Consider the following 16,584-nt stretch of genomic DNA (forward strand, 5'->3'; position numbering starts at 1 on the left):
CGATTAATGAGTTCTTATTTATAAAGGACTCTCAGCTCCTCAGAAGGGCTCTGCAGAGCACAAGTAGGTTATAATTACCACTGCTGTAATTAATGAGTCTAAACTTCTTAGAGAATATAAAGTGCATAATAAAAGGAGGCGGGGAGAGGGGGGAAGAGGGAAAAATTCCATGTGTTTGAAACTGGGATTTTTTCCTTTGGAAAGTTCACTCTGGGAAGATATCAAATGATACGACATTCCCTTCTCTCAAAATTAAGCAGAACCCCAGGTGGGGTGTCTCAAAGCCAAGGGCAGTGTTTCCAAGAATAATGGAGTATGTTAAAGCTCTTTAAAACACACTGGGCTGGAAAACAATCCTGCCACTCCTAGTAACTTCGAGAGTGAGCCTTCATCTGTAAGGAGACTATGGTACCCACCTAACAGGTAGGGGTGGGGCATCACTGAGTTCAGGAAAGTGAAGCACTGGGCACATGCTCCTATTCAGTTACAACTTCCATGAACTTCTATACCCCAGATACCAGTCATTCTACTTGGTGAAGGAGAAATAATGCCTCCTGCTTAGACTAAACTGAAAAGGGGATATGCACTTATAATATTTCACTTAAATAAATGTGGTTATTTATAATAGACATCTTTTAGCTTTTTTCTTTTGGTGGTGGTGGGGTGTAATTTTCTTAGGATAAAATCCTAAGGCTAAAAGGGGAAAAACATTCTTATAGTTCTTGCAATACATTGTTAAATTCCTTTCAAAGGAGTTTATGATAGGGCTACCCATTTGAATAAGGATGTGTGTTTTACCACAACTTCACCAGCACTGTGTATTACCATTTTAATGTGTGTGTGAGGGGAAACCATTCCTTTTGCAAAGTTTATACCATTGGTGTGGTAGTTGGGAGGCTGAGAGTTCTTAGTTTGCCTTCTGTTCCTTGCTGGTGGTGTTGGTCATGAAGTTCAATAGGAAGATGAATGGAATTTTCTTCTATTTTCTAGAGAAAAATAACTTAAAAATATGACCAGGAATATACATACACTCATCAGAAATTTTTCTAAAAAAATTGATTTGAAAAAATTAAACCAGAAAATTAATTATATTTTAAAATAGTTTTAAATAGCTTGCATATATTACCTATTATGCAAATTGAATTATAAAAAAAATCCTTCTACAAGCATACAGTGGCACTTTAATGAGATGACAATCACTTTGTAAGCTTGGCTTGGTTTATCCAGCTATGTATGAAGGCCTCAGGCCTCTTCTTGGCTTTCTTGCTATTAAGTCTTGTTTACTCTCAGCTGTTGGGAAATTAAAGTTCAAATGCTATTTTTTATATGAATTCTGTCATTTATATGAATTTGCTAGAATCCCCCATTTTTCAGTCAGTTTTCTTAATTTTATTCCACTGGTTCTTTCTCCTTGACTAAAGTCCGTATTTGTCAACTTTTGCTCTTGTACATCCAAAATCTATTGAGGGGCCTCCTCTCACTTCCTGACATGTTTAACATGCTCAGTGCCCACCTAGGGAAATGATGTAGTATGTTAAACCACAGTCTGATTTCCCTGGGAGTCGTGGGTTTATCTATCTATCCTTCCCCAGGAAAATAAATGTAGGAAGAGGTGTCAAGAATAGTTTCCATATGCCTGGCCTAGAACCTCAGAGCCTTTCTGGAAAGGTGTCAGCTCATACAGAGGCTGGAGGGAGTGAGAAAGGAGCTCTCTTGACATGATCTACTTTGGGGTTTTGGAATTGGGTTGTGAAGACTTTGGGTAGTGCACATTGTCACTTGACCAGGGAGGGAAAAGTAACCATTTTCTGCTATGTACATAGGGGAAGGAGAAGGGAAGGGAGAGCTGGGGCAGAGGGGAGGGAGAGACAGACAGAGAGAGAACTGAAGCAGATGAGGTCAGAGGGAATTGGAGACAGGAGACCATTAAGATCTGAGAAGGGAAAAGGAATGAGAAAACCTTGGGTCTGTTCCCGCCACGGGTTCACTAGGATTCCATCCTTGGCACCTGGGGTATTCCCATGAATCCTTACAATAAAGTCCCTGTTTTACTTAAGGCAGTCAAGTAGTTTTCTGTTCCTTACAACTAAATGATTTCTGCCTAAGACAGTCATGTTCTTTTTAATAACTTGACCTCATTTGCTAATGTGTACATTTTTTTTTAATTTTTAAAAAGTAAAATCTAATGGAAAAATATGCTAATTTCTCTTATTTATCCCTTTTGAAACAGAGATTTCTAGTTGCTTATCCAATATCCATTCTCTTTTTATAACAGAATCCCTATATTTTGGGGGTAGCAATCTGCTCAGCTAAAAAGTTACATGTAGCAAGCTATCTTGTAGCTCTTAGTGGCTAAAGGACCTAAAAGTAGAAGTCATTGGATGGGAACTCCAGGAAAGCTCCTTAAAGGAAGCTGACTCAGCTGGCAGATGGCTTTCTTTCCTTCTTCCTAGGATCTTCCTGTCTGGAACATGGGCATAATAGCTGGAGCTCTAGCCGTCATCTTATGATGAACAACAGAATCAGAATCAGAATCACATGGATGGTTTGTTGTAACAGACTGCGGGCTCCATCCCCAAAGTTTCTGATTCCAGGGGTCTGGGGTAGGCCCTAGAATCTGCATTCCTAGCACAATCCCAGGTGATGCTGATGTTGCTAGCCAAGGCATCACACTTTGGGAGCCCTGCTCTATCAGGACCTAGAGGAACCAGCCTGGAGCCTCTGCCACCCCTCAGAGGCAAAGGAGGTGCCCCTTGCCAGCACTGCCGAGCCAGGAAGCCATAGTTAGATGGCTTAGAAAGTGACTGCAACACCACCTCATCCACCCCAGAGAAAGGCTGCTCAGCAGCCCTGGGTGCTTGCCTTATGTCCAAATGCCAGCACACCCAGATGTGGGTCCTGGGCCCCATTCAGCTGCTTTTCAATCCCTTTCTAAAACCCTTGAAAAGAAGAAGAACGATCTAAAGTCCTTACTCTGCACTATGAAAAAAATATTAAGAAATTATCATGTAGCCTTAAACCCTATATATGCAAATGTACTCATTTGAATAGCTGCCAATTTATATGCCTCATCAAATTAGGTATTCAAATTCTAGCCTGTGTATGTACAGTTGTTTCTCTTCCTGGTTCAGGCTTAAATTGTCACATGAAGGATGAGATGCCGGCTTCTCTTCTGGGCCCCTGTGTCTTTAGAACTGAAAGGAATAATTAGGAATTAGTTTTCTGGAGCATAAATTGTCCCTCTCATGGTTGGACTAGTCTTTTTGTCATTTCTGTCATAGCAACATACCATCTCCTTCTCCCATGCATGGGGCTCTTGAAAATATGCATTTTTTTTTATCTCCCTAGGTTTCACCTCACCCCGGGAGGCTGCCAGGGCATAAAGTCGGACCCATATTTCACAATGGGGAAATCAAGACCTGTGGTTACACAAGCTGTAAACTTGGAATCAAACCTAGGGTTTTAGGTTCAAAAACCAGGCTTCTGTTCTTCATATTAGTCCTACTTGTTGTGCTTTTTTTTTTTGTCTCAGAAGAATAATTTAAAGCTCTTTTATTCTTTTCAAAGAGTTTCCCAAAAAACAGCAAATTCCTTTCACTCAATTTCTTCCTGATGATTCCTGTGGGGCTATTCTTCACCCCATTGTATAGATGAGGAAACTGAGGCCTGACATTATAGAGCAAGTTAGAATCAGAAGAGCAACTAGGACCAGGCCATGTTCTCACCCAGTGAGATGTGGCAGCCCTCTCACACCATCTTACGAGATGATCCTCAGCGTCTCTCCCAGCTGTGATTCAGCGACCTTGCGTTTACAGCTTGAGACTGACCGTGGTGGGAGTACTTACACCACAGGAATCGGCAAAGGCACTGTACCTCACTCCACTCCAAATTCTCGATTCATCTCTCACAGAGAAGTTGTCTAGGATACAAAGCAGCTTTATTCTCCTGCCTTTCTTGGATCTTCATGGCTACAGCCCTCGGCATACCACTTTCCTTTTTTGAGACAGGCCAATCACTGCACAGGACTCGCAAGGGAGGTGACTCAAGTATCCATGGCTGCCTTCGGCGAAGGGACCATTTTACCTGCCTCTGGGCCTCTTTCTAGCTCCTGCCAGTTCCTGTGGCATCTGAAAGTTCTCAGAAGACAGCCAAGGGGGCTCCCTCGATTCCACAATTATACATCCCCAAATACTCCCTCCCCACATCTCTTTGACCTCTGGGACCATGAGTCAGGACATTCAGCACCTGCCTGGTCCTCCCTGTCTTATCTGGCTCAAGACTCTTTACAGGTATGAAATCATCCCTGGAGATGTCCAGTTGAGGCTGGACAGACACAGGGATAAGTTGCTGCAGGGTTAAATCCAAGCATCATATAGAAGATAAGGCCGGGGGTCTCCACCTGAGAAGCCGTGATTATCCTCTTTAGGCTCTCTTGACCTTTAGAAGCTACTGCCCTCCTGCTGGGTTAAATGCCTGACTGCCTGATCCTGTGCCCTCCTAGCATGCACTGCCCATCGCAACCCAGGACCAGCGTGATGCATAATGGCAACGAGCTGTCTGGTACCATTGTGGAGGCTCTATCTTGAGCTCAGAACCTTGACAGTGAGGTGGGCCACTAGGATCTGATTTCCCATTGACATTCCCACTAGTAGAACCTCCCCTTTGGAACAAGATGCTGGCTTGAGAAGGCCTCTGTTAACTGGCTGGCACAGCGTCAGCAGCCCCAAGGATAGAGTAAGACAGTTGTACAAGGAGCATCAGGCTGGAAGGGGTTGGGAGAGGCGAGCTCTAGTCTCAGCTTGAGAAAGCCTTTTTTTTTTTTTCCAGGATGTTGAGGTTCTCCTCCCTGGGTTGTAAATATCGGCAAAGGACTTGGGGTAGTTAATAATGTTAATTCCTTCCTTTTTCTGTTGTCTTTTCCAGGACCAGCACACCCAGTCTCAATGTTGCTTGGGATTATTTTATTAGCTCTCTAATAAAGAGCAAAAGAGACACAAGATAGCTAGCTACATTTTAATGGAGGTGGGAGGAAATGTTTGGTACCTTTGAGGTTTGTTTGGTTATGACTTCCACCCCCATGTACTTCCTGAAAGTATTTGAAGCAGTTTGCAATATTAAAACATATAAAAAGTATCAATTTCAAAAACTCAAAAAAAACAAAAAGAAGTTTCCTGAGCCATTTAGAAAATCAGAAAGATGAACTCTTCAGGGACTGGAATAAGATCTGATTTAGCTTCCTGGTAGCCAAAGCAAACTGAAGTAATCACAGAGAGATAATGGATAACTTGGGGATCCTCGTAAAGGAAAATCTGACGCTTTCCTGGAGGTGGGGCCAGGCTCGACGCCTCAGATGGAGCCTGCTGGGATGGGTCTGCTACCTCACCTCTCACTCCTCCTGACCAGGTAATGCCAGCTCTCCCCAGCTGACCCCAACTAAAGGCCCAGAAATTACAGTGATGCCTGGTATATTTCCAAACCAGCTTCATAAATAAACATGGGCGCCTAGGAGGAATTCCCCAAAGAAAGTTAGGAAATCAGAGTCGTGTTTATATTAAGGAGCAGGGCATGCAAATACAACAGCTGCTTCCAGCCGTAAATAGAAGAGGAGAGGGATTTGGTAGCTGTTTGCAATGATCAAGTGTGGTCTAGACAAAAATAGGCAAGTGTATTTGGGCTGAGAATTAGGTGTAGATAAACATGAGGTAACTCGCTTTATGCAGTGGCTTGGCCTAGAAATATTGTGGGCAAACTGGTCCCTGGTAAGTGGATATTATACACTCAGGCAGTCATCAATTAAAGGACTCCACTGGCTAGCCTTTTTTGAGGTTTAACAATATATATCTCCTTTATCCATCTGGTACAGGTGACTTTCTAATGGACGTTTTGACTGAAGATGGAATCTCCTGTACCCATTAAGCAGGAGTCTTTCGGCTGCCTCGGGCCTGAATGGTTTTGAGTCCTTTGCAGTCATCTCGCTTTCTGGTCCACGTTCCATCTTCCTTCAGCCCTTGAACACACAGGCTGAGTCATGAAAGGGACACCATGTGCCCTGGGTGGATCTGTACCACTCTAAAGGTTAAAGTGGGCCTGCCAGCCGTGCATGTAGCCCCCACAGAGACAACATGGCCACAGAGTTCCCATCAAGCTCTAATCCTAGGGCACTTACTGAGGCTTCTCACAGAGGTGGATAAAGCAAGAAACCTGCTGCTAACGGGGGGCTCAGATGAGCAGAACAGTAACTTCTAGAACACTTTCCAAAAGCCAGAGCTAAGCATGCAAATCCTTTCGTTAGGGGCCCTGAGCATGTCTGTGGCCCAGTCTACCCCGAAAAGAGGCCTCGGAGGGAGGCCTCACTGTGTTGTGGCAAACTGGGAGGCCCCCCAAATGTGTCAAAGCTTTCTGTGTCCAGGAAACTCTCTTTAACTGGGATGTCCACCTTTCTTCCTTTAGTGGTTCTCAATGAGAGGTGGTTATGCTCCTCAGGGGACATTTGGTAATGTCTGGAGACGTGAATGGTCTCAGTTTGGGGAGCGTGACATCTAGTCGGAAGAGGCCAGGAATGCTGCTAAACACCCTGTGACGCACAGGACAGCCCCACAGCAAAGAAGTACCCAGTCCAAATGTCAATAGGGCCCAGATTGAAAATTTCTAGGTCACTGCTTCTTGCTCTCCCAAACTCAGCAAGAGGCAGCACTGGCTTGAGAAAGACTCCTGTGACTCCCGGACATGCTAGGAGCCCCGCCAGGTTCCCAGAAGAGAGCTGGGCCTCAGAGCTTTGATAAGGAACCACAGGAATGAATAAGGGCATTCATACATTCTTCCTTTTCATCTCGGCCCTTCTTTCACCTGCCCGAGTTAGTCCCTGGCTAGTGGGCATGTGGAATTCTTTGCACAGAGGCCTCAAGCCAGTCTCTTCCAACCTCAGTTTCCCACCCTGTAAAAAAAGGATCACAGACCCTTACAGCACCGACCTCATTCTGCCTCAAGTTCCCTCCCCTCCAAAGTGACAGCTGCCCACTTCGTAATCAACCTAAGCGTCAACAGCCGAAGTGCAGAGAGAAACTGAGATTAACTCCACTCTGGAAAAACTGCAGGAGACAGAAGACCTTGTTGGAGAATGCCTACTAAATAGAAATGAAACTCACAGTTTAATTAACTCCCAGAGAAAAGCTTTCTTTTTGGGGCTGTTGATTTGTACCCTTCTTGCTGCTCCTCTTTTCTTGTCACTGCAATCTGTCCAACCTAGCTAATTTGCCCCAGACAGCTCCTCCCGAGTGAGAGCAGGAGCCCTAGACCCTGTGGCAGGGACCAGGTAAGGGATAGCTGATCCCAGGTAATGGGCATCAGCTTGGAATGGGGAATCCAGGGACCAGGATGGCCCTCACTGCCATGTGACCTTGAACAAGACTTCTTACTTCTCTGGGCCTAATAATGCTCAGATGACCACAGACTTATTAGAAAACCCATGGAAGAGGGAAAGAACGAGACCAAGGATGCAACTAATATTCTTGGAACCCTGTACATACATCACACATCATCTCACTATTCCTCATGCCGGTTCCTCCATTCTATGGAGGAAGAAACTGAGGATCAGAGATGCTGATAAATGAATGCTCACTGTTCCATGGTGGTGGAACTGGGATGTGAGCCCAAGTCTACCCAAAGCCAAGGACCATGGTTTCTCTTCCACTTTACACTGTCTCAACTAAATGTACAGCCTGTGGAACTGGGCAGTGCTATCCACGTGTAAGTCTTTCCCCAACCATCACCCCATAATATACTTTGGTCCTGTATTAAAGGGCTACAGTGTGTGGGACTGAGGATATCCTGGAGAAGGAGAAGAAAGAGAAAGTGGCGTGAGCTGGGGGAGGTAGGATGTGGGCTGTGGAGGGTGGGGCAGTGAGGATCAAGGAGGGATGCAGGTGAGAAGAGCATCTGACTAAAGCAGGTACCAAATGGGAAATGATGGAGATAAGGCTGGAGAGATGAATGTGTTGGGGGAATCGGCTATCTCCTATCTCCTCTCTCCTCTATCATGAAATGCAGCTCTCAGATCCCTCATTCATGCTCAGGGGTCAATAACAGACTAGTAAAAAAATTAAAAAGTGGACCCCCTTGGAGATAATTAGCATTTTAATTGGGATCAATGCTTCCAGCTAAAGGAAAGATGCTTTAATGGGGGAATTTCAGGCAGCAGCTGGCAAGTCCAGTAGGATCTGGGCCACTATTACACCACACGGAGATCAGCCAGTCCCTCCTTTTCCATCTCCCCTAGCTTTCCATTCAATTAACCCCACCAGCACCTTCTTATACCAAGCCTTACTGCAGGGCTTTACACACTGTATCTCATTTAATTCTCTAAACAGTTTCAGAGCTAACTGCAAGTTATTTCTATCCATTTCAGTCAGTCTGGCCAGGGTTAATTCAATCCCATTACACTGTCTGGAAACTGAAGGCTCAGATTGTTGAAGTAATTAGCCCAAGGTCCCAGAGCTCTTAGTAGAAGGGCTAACCCAGTTTTCAGATCTGCTTGACTCTGGCGTTCCACTGCTGATAACTCTTGGCCTGATGGGAAGACCAAAGGGGTCCCTGTCCCCCACTCACCAGACCCCAGTTTTGGGTCTCAGTCATCAAGAGTAAATGGGAATGCTCGTTGGCTTGGAGATCAGAAGGGTCTCTAAATAGTCAATTTCCAGTTAACTGAAGTTTTCATTTTAAGGATCACATTTTAAAATAATTAGCCATTTCGTATGGAAATCATTCTACAATATTACTCTTTCCTTCTCCAAAAAGTGACACCTAAGGGACCCATGGCGTTAGTTTATACTAAAGGATGTACCCGGGGCTTAAAGGCTGCTTGCCTTTAGAGTTTTTTGATTTGGGGCTACTTGAGTGAGCAAAATCCATGATCCACATGCCTGATTTATTCTTTTTCCAAAAAATGAGAAGGCAAAAAAAAAATTGGTGCAGGGTGAAGTAATGAAACCTATACTGATTGTGGAGCCCCCTCACTAACTTGGATGTGTTGGTTGCACAGTAAGCGACCTTTGAACAGTCCCCAAAGAGACCATTCATTGGTAAAATCGCACATCATTTGCCCACAAGACCAAATCCTTTTTATTCCATTTGCAGTCAACTGAAAGGCCCTGAGGCCTCAGTGAGAGTCCCTTCTCAAATCTTGCCCACCTTTTTTTTTTAGCTGCCCAGCAAACACCATCCTTGCCTGATGCGCCCCAGGCTTTCTCTCCGGGTGCAGTGTTGGAGAAGCTCTCAAGAGAGGTGCTCATGGCAGCTAAGAGCAGGCCCAAGCCCCAAGCTGAGCCAGGCTACCGCCCATCCTGCGGCTTTGCTGCTGGAGCAGAATGAGAGGGTGGGGCAAGGTCTAAGTGCTCCCTGCCCTCAGTTCCTACAGCCTGGAGGCCCAGGACACACTGGCTCAGCTCCCAACCTATTTCCCAGACTGGTTCTCCTTCCGTGAGTTTCCTGCCATCCTGCCAGCGAGGGCCCTGCCTCTCTTAGTGGTCCAGAGCTGTTCTGTGGTTTGCAACTAATGTTCCTGAGCTAAGGTTGCCAAGTCCTCCCTTGCTGCCAGCTATCCTGGCAGCTTCTGTCTCTGCCATCGGTGTGCTGGCCTTCAGAAACCGTTCCCTCCTGATCTGCACTCCTAATGGGCAATGAAATAGACAAACCTCCCACACTCCCACTCCACCTCCTTCAACTAGTTCATTAGGGGCATGTGCAAAGTAAGAGTCCACAGGATCCAAACAGTGACAGTTTCTGAGGGGCTGAGCCTGCCAGGTGTGGCAGCCCCTGGCAGACAGTGCCACATGCAGCAGAGGGAGGCTCTGTGGCTTCCTTCTATCAATTTTGACTGTCATGGCCTGGGGAAGCACCCACTAAGAGAACCAAGGTTCCAAACAGCGGTCTCAACAGGGCCCTTTGATCTGGAGTCTAAGTGCAACTTACGGGAAAGTTTATCTTTACAACAGGAAGCTGGGTTGTGACCAAGGGTCCCTCATGTGGGGATGCCAGGCTGATTTGCAACATAAGCCCCGCCTAGAAGAAACACATTGGACTGCTGATCAAGGAGCCCTAAGAGCCAGCCTCAGGCCTCACGTTCACATTTATGAGTTTCTCTATTTAGTAGGCATTTTTTGAGCCCCTCCTTCATGTTAGTCAAGTGCTGGGCACTTTAAAACAAATGTGTCCTCACAACCACCACAACATCAGTCTCTGGGATGCCAGCACCCCAGCTCTAGGTGAAACCACAAAGCCGCTGCTATTACTTGACATAACTCCTCTTTACCCAAAAGATGTCTGGTTCCCTTTCGGCTCTGATATTCTTTGACCGTTTGCACAGGCACTCTTCACCACACTGCCCATGCTACCCAAAGTCACTCCCCAAACGCTGCTCAGAGTCAAGGTCAGTGTGGCCTGGGTCTTTGTCCACTGTGGGGTTGGGAATGGGAGCCCTGATCTTCCAGCATGGATGGAGAGGGGAGGGGCGGAGGACAGGATCAGGTAGGGAGGAGAGTTGCATTTGAAAAGAGAAACTTTGTGAGGTGATGCTGAGCCCAAAGAAATGACCTGCCAATGAGAAGGTGCCAGTCTCCGCAGCCCGTTTTTGGACTGAGGGTTGGGAAACAGTGGTGTCCTCCCCTGTACCCAAGTCTATATTGTCCTTAGACCTGGGCAGCTGGGTCCAGTGCCACTTCTGTTCCACCACAGAGGCGAGGAGGCAAAAAGACCATGCACTTCCAAGCTGGTGCCCCTCCTCCTTCTAGACCACATCCTGGAAGCCAGAACCTCAAAATTTCCTCCCCAGATTGTCTTGACTGTGCTTCTTAGGTCTGAGTGAATCTTTCTTTGGGGTCCATACCTCTGTGTTCTGACCACGTCACCAACGTGTACAGCCCTAGGCCCAAGGTGTGGCCCAGGGGCAGTTATTTGGGCAGGAGAAGGGTAGACTGCAGGTGGAGCATCCTCTCACAGTGTCAGTGAGCTGCCTGAGACTAGAAAGAGGCTAGGCTGTGGGCTGAGGACAGCCATCCATATTCTTGCTCCAGGTCCTGCAAACACTGGAGGTCTCCAGTCCTGATACAAAGGACAGGGTCATGACAAAAGATGCCTTAGTGTCCATGCTAACAATCAATACGCTAATTACTTAATATTTTTATCAATTCATTTAACTAGACTTTCTAAATACTCCGGCCTAAATAATTTTAATAAGAATAGCTTTTGGAGATCGAGGACTCACTCAGGTATTTACTGAGGGCCTAAGAAAGACCAGTCGTGCGAGATGCTTGTCTCCCAGAGCTTGGAGCTGCTTGCGATAGACAGCCAATAAGTAAGTTAGGGTTTGAAAGAGAAACACTGTTTAAAGGTGAGTGCAAGCTTCTCGATGGAGGTTTCAAGTAATGTGGGTGGATGGTCAGAAGGCTTTCCTGAGGAAGAGATATAAATTACAGATGGGGGAACATGAGACCCAAAGGTGTCAAGTATATTAAGCTCAAAGTGGCTGTCGTGATTAGATGCCAGTTTTTCCAATTCTGAGCTTAGTGTCCTCATGGCCACACTTTGTGGTCTAGTTTTCACCTTTAAGTGTGCAAGGACACCACATACCAGCCAGCGTTCACATAATTCTCACAATTTACACCCATCATTAGATTTTGGCATAGCCCACATGCTCACACACACGCACACACTTGCTTCCAGCCTGAATGTGATGACAAGCCTGAATGGCAAAGAGCCGCCTGGGTCCTGCCTTCAAGGCATTCAGAAGAAAACAGAACCACCAGTCTGTGACAATGCGTCCTCGTTGCAGCTTTGAAATCTGAGGCTGGGCTCCCAGCCTGGCCCAGCCTGTGGTTTTCCTCCCAGTCTCCCCCGAGGAAGCAGGCACTGCTGTGAAGCTGGGTTTGATCAAAGCCTCCACAAACCCGTGCTGAAGCCACGGCTCTCGACTCTCGGAATTATTAAAGTGTTTAATAACTTTCCACCACTCCTTCCTCACAGAGACCCTGAACGGCCTCTCATTCCTCCTTCCTTCACCTCTGCCTTTTATTGTGAGGAGAAGGGGGGCGAGGGGGCGGATGGATTTGATTTCCCTCACTGAGTTCACAATCATAATTGCGATGTTCGTAATTTCCATGTTCTGGAAAAGCTCCTTACAGTATAACAAATGCCCTAATTACCGTGTTTGCCGCCCCTTCGTATCGTTTTAAACACGCCGCTCCATTTCAGTCACCCGCAACTTGGCAAATAAGCTGCAGCGAGAGCCTCCTGTGTGCAGAGCTGGTCTTCGGCCTGCCTGGATCCAGAGATTTCAATCTTATCTGCCAGGCAAAGTAATTTGAAATTTAATCATCTTTCTCCCAAGCGGGAATGCCTTATTATTATCTTTTTTGAGAAAAAAACAGGCCCAGACATCAATCTTGGAAATTTGGGGGTAGAGGGGGAGGGAGGAGATGTGTCAGGTGATGGATCCCCGGCTGCCTTGTTGGGAGTCTCTCTTCTTGGGACAATCATGTGACCATTTCCAGCTGGAGCAGGCAGAGCTCCTGTGGGCAGAGCCAGAGGCATAGGCGGGCCAGGATGCCGGGGCATACCCTAGCAAGGTCCCTCCATCCAAGATGCTTGACCAGCCTTTCGCTGTGCTCAGAATTCCACAGGGAAGGATTTTGTCTCTCTTGTTGAAAGGCAATCATCTCGAAGAGATGGTCGACCTGCCCAGATTAGCCAGCGGGATCTCATGGATGCCACCTCGTACCCAGGTTCCCCGACTCATCAGTGAAGATGCTTAGCTGCAGCCTGCAGTCAAGTAAAACACATAAGAATGCAGGAAGTTTTCGATAGAATCAGACCCTGTGGATCATGGAGGAGAAAGAAGTTTTGAATATACAAAGCCAGAAACTAGTCCAAGGAAAATTCTCCCTGTCATCAGCTGTGTACACTTCTAAGTGGTAAACCTGGTTCTTTTCATGTCTGGCCAAAACAGAAGTTCTTTCTGGTCTGGAACACACTTGATGGTTGTGTGTGTACCATTATGAACATGCAATACGTTGACAGCTCATCTCTGAAGGAAATTTGATAGAGATTTTCTCAAATTTGGCAACAGTCTTAAAATTTAAATGAACTAACAGCAATGAGTTACAAAGCTGAAAGAAACTTCTCTAAGTGATCAATAATGAAAAACAAAATTCAACAGACAGTACCAACGGCAAGACAGAATTGTCCTTCTATTCTCTCTATGGAAAACGATAACACAAAATTGTTGACATATGAAGAGGAGATCAAAGAGTACGTAGTCAAAATTATAGGAAAATAGTATCTCAAAGGCATGTCAGGCAGTTAACTATTAAATATTGAGTTACTTTTTTCCTGGATTGTGTCATGTTTGTGGTACAGTCGTGCACTGCTTAACTGCAGATATGTTCTGAGAAATGCATCCTTAGGCGATTTTGTCATCACGTGAACATCACAGAGTGCACTTAAACAAACCTAGATGGTATAGCCTGCTACACATCTAGGCTGTGTGGTACAGCCTATCAATCCTAGGCTACCAGCCTGTGCAGCATGTCACTGTATGAAACAACACAAGGTTGAGTCAAGCACAAGAGAAAATGATGCAACCAAGAGAAGCTGTAAACAAGAGATGTATGAAGCTGCTGCTGGTGTAATATGGCACACTGTTTTACAACAAACTTTTTTTTTATAAGTAGAAAGGGTACACTCTAAAATAATGATAAAAAATATAGTCTGGTAAATACATAAATCAATAACAGTCGTTTATTATCATTATCAAGTATTATGTACTGTACACAGTTGTATGTGCTATACTTGTATGTGACTGGCATCACCATAAACATGGGAGTGATTTGTTGCACTACAACGATATGACAGCTATGCTGTCACCAGGCGATAGGAATTTATCAGCTCCTTTATAATCTATAGGACTACCATGGTATATGCATTTCCTTGTTGACCAAAATGTTATGTGTCAAATGACTGTATTTGTCAGCTTTTTAAAATGTGACTTGCAATTTGTTGTGATTTCTCCTTCAAAATTATAATCACTCTTATACTTAATTTTGAATGTGATGTTTGGCAATCTTTTTCTTAATGAACACCTAACCAAACCTGGGTTCGATCTGGGCAGAACAGTTGGGACCTGCTGGCAGGGTAGATGTGGGTATGAGAGAAAAGTAGTCAGGATGACTCCAAGGTTACATCTTTCCAATGTTCCAATAGTTAAAAAAACAAACAAACAAACAACAACAACAACAACAAAAACACACAAAACAAACCCTTATTTTATAGAATAATGGGAATAATTGAGTTTTAAAAGTGACCTTACTTGGTGAAGGAAAGATTCAGCCCCCTTATGCTAACTTCCTATTACATTTACATCTTGCGATTTGAATTTCTGGAATCTCCTATCAGAGCTGGGCAATGCAATGGCTGAGCAGGACTCCCTGAGAATGCTTCTTATAGAAGTGCCCTTGGATGAGAGAGGCTGGAGAAAGGGTTGGCTCTAAGAAGAGATGAAGACTTAATTGGGTCAGCCGAGCCACAGAGGGGCCCAGAGCATACAGCTGTGACAGAGTAAGGACTGTTTCCCAAGGGCCGGCCCTGTCTACTTCTGTGGTCCCATCCCTCATGCCCTCCAGCCTGGTGACCCCCAGCAGCCCCACTTTCATACCTGGTCCCCTCCAGGCTCCAAGTTGATTCTGGTTCAAATACTCCAGGGTTCCAGTTTCTCGGGTTGTGCTTTCATGTGGCTCAAATGCCTTTCTGGGCTTCTTGGCATCTTTGCACAGACACGAGACGGTCTCCTACCTGTCCCCAGGTCTCTGTGTCATCCTAGGTCTCGCCTTGGCTGATGCTAATTCAAGGCACTACCTGGACCAGGCCACTTGCACTCTCTGTGCAGTGACAGATAGAATTGTGTGACAAAGGCATAGGAAACTCTCTACAACAAGCAACACCTCTGAACCACTTCCTTCACCCAATAAGAGGGCTGGCTACCAAGGCCATACTGGAAGAAAAATTCACCCTGTTGAAAATCATCTTTAGTTGCACTTAATTTTTTCTCCCCCTCAGATATATGGGCAGCTGCTCAAAGATGCTTATTAACCCAGAGGTCCCCAATAGTTTTGGCACCAGGGACCGGTGCTCTTATGAGAATCTAATGCCTGATGATCTAAGGTGGAGCTGAGGCAGTGATGTAGCACTGGGGAGCGGCTGCAAATACAGATGAAGCTTCACTCCCTGGCCCATCACTCACCTCCTGTTGTGTGGCCTGGTTCCTAACTGGCTGGTCCACAGCCTGAGGGGTGCTGGGTACCCCTGTGTTAAACTTCACTGGCGTCACCCCATATATTAGCCTGTAACAACAGCATTAGCAATGTGGTGGTGAAGGGGGTGCTATAGGTGTCTCTGCACATGGCTGTAGCCTCAGCAAAGCAAGCCCTCCATCTTTGGACTCTCTTGTGCAGGAGGAAGTGAACTGGAGTTAAATAAACGGCCAGGCAAACACTTTCACAGTACTTATTTATGTGCCAGGCCATTCATAAGCCCTGAGAATAAATCAATTGCCTCCTTAATCCTTTCAACAACTCTGTGATAATCCCCAGTTTACAGAGGGGAAACTGAGAACAGATGCCATTTACTGAAAGTTTACTTTGTGCCAGGCTCAGCGGTTACAAATTCACCTCGGCTAATATGAGTCTAGCCTGTAAGACCAGATATACAAGAAATGCTGTACTTCGTTATCTGAGTCAGAGGGGATGGGAAGTTCTATGGCAGCTCTTGCTCTCCCACCTCTCTCCCCACCCCCACCCACCCCCCAGTGTACTTCAGGTTGCTGGAGCTTTCATGGTGCCCAGAACTGAAAGAGGGCCCTTGCAGGCCAGGTCATCATGGCTGTCCCCAAATTCTGCACTGGGCGAGCTCCAAAATGCCCCTGGCTCTCAAACATCTTCTCCCTACATGGAGGGCACAGGTGTGTGCCAGGCAGACAGCCTCGAGTCAGAGTCTGGTCTCCTTGCGTCTGCCCAGGGCCATGCCTCTGGGGTCTTGCCTCTCAGAGCTGGTGAGAATGTTCACGACCTGGGGACCCATCACTGCAAGCCTGTTCTTGTATGGAGCAAATCCACTTTTTTTCTTCTGTTCATCTCAAAAGCATTCCCTTTTCATTGTCCTTCATAGAGTACCTACCTAAGGTTGGAAAAACAAACCGAAAGAGAACAGACTAAAATTAACATCGTGGTAAATAATGTTGCTATACACTTATAATGTTGCTATACATTTATAACTTTCACGGATACCCTATAAGGTGGATATTCTTATCCCCATTTCACAGAAGAAACTGAGGCTTAGAACGAATAAATGACTTACCCCAAAGTCTCACAACTTAAGTGTGGAGTGGGAGCTAAATCCAGATCTGTCCTAATCATGCCTCAATAACTCCTCCAGGTTCTACCATTAAAAAAAAATATTATCGAGTCTAATGCTGAAAAGAAAACCCCAGGAACAGGCTTCCCTCTCCCCCACTCCGGCCAGGCCTTCTACCAGTGCTGTCTC

At 45.8% G+C, this 16,584-nt stretch overlaps 1 long non-coding RNA gene across 1 annotated transcript; it reads right to left on the reverse strand.

The window, feature by feature from the left end:
* Window positions 1–12,254: 12,254 nt before the first annotated feature.
* Window positions 12,255–15,085, reverse strand: LOC120597865 (uncharacterized). The gene is made up of 2 exons (XR_005651461.1): window positions 14,702–15,085; window positions 12,255–12,810 (listed from the first exon to the last, which is right to left on the reverse strand). It is a non-coding gene; the product is annotated as an uncharacterized LOC120597865 (long non-coding RNA).
* Window positions 15,086–16,584: the final 1,499 nt, after the last annotated feature.

Source organism: Pteropus medius, unplaced genomic scaffold (genome assembly GCF_902729225.1).
Source record: "Pteropus medius unplaced genomic scaffold, Ma_sr-lr_union100, whole genome shotgun sequence".
Taxonomy (NCBI): domain Eukaryota; kingdom Metazoa; phylum Chordata; class Mammalia; order Chiroptera; family Pteropodidae; genus Pteropus; species Pteropus medius.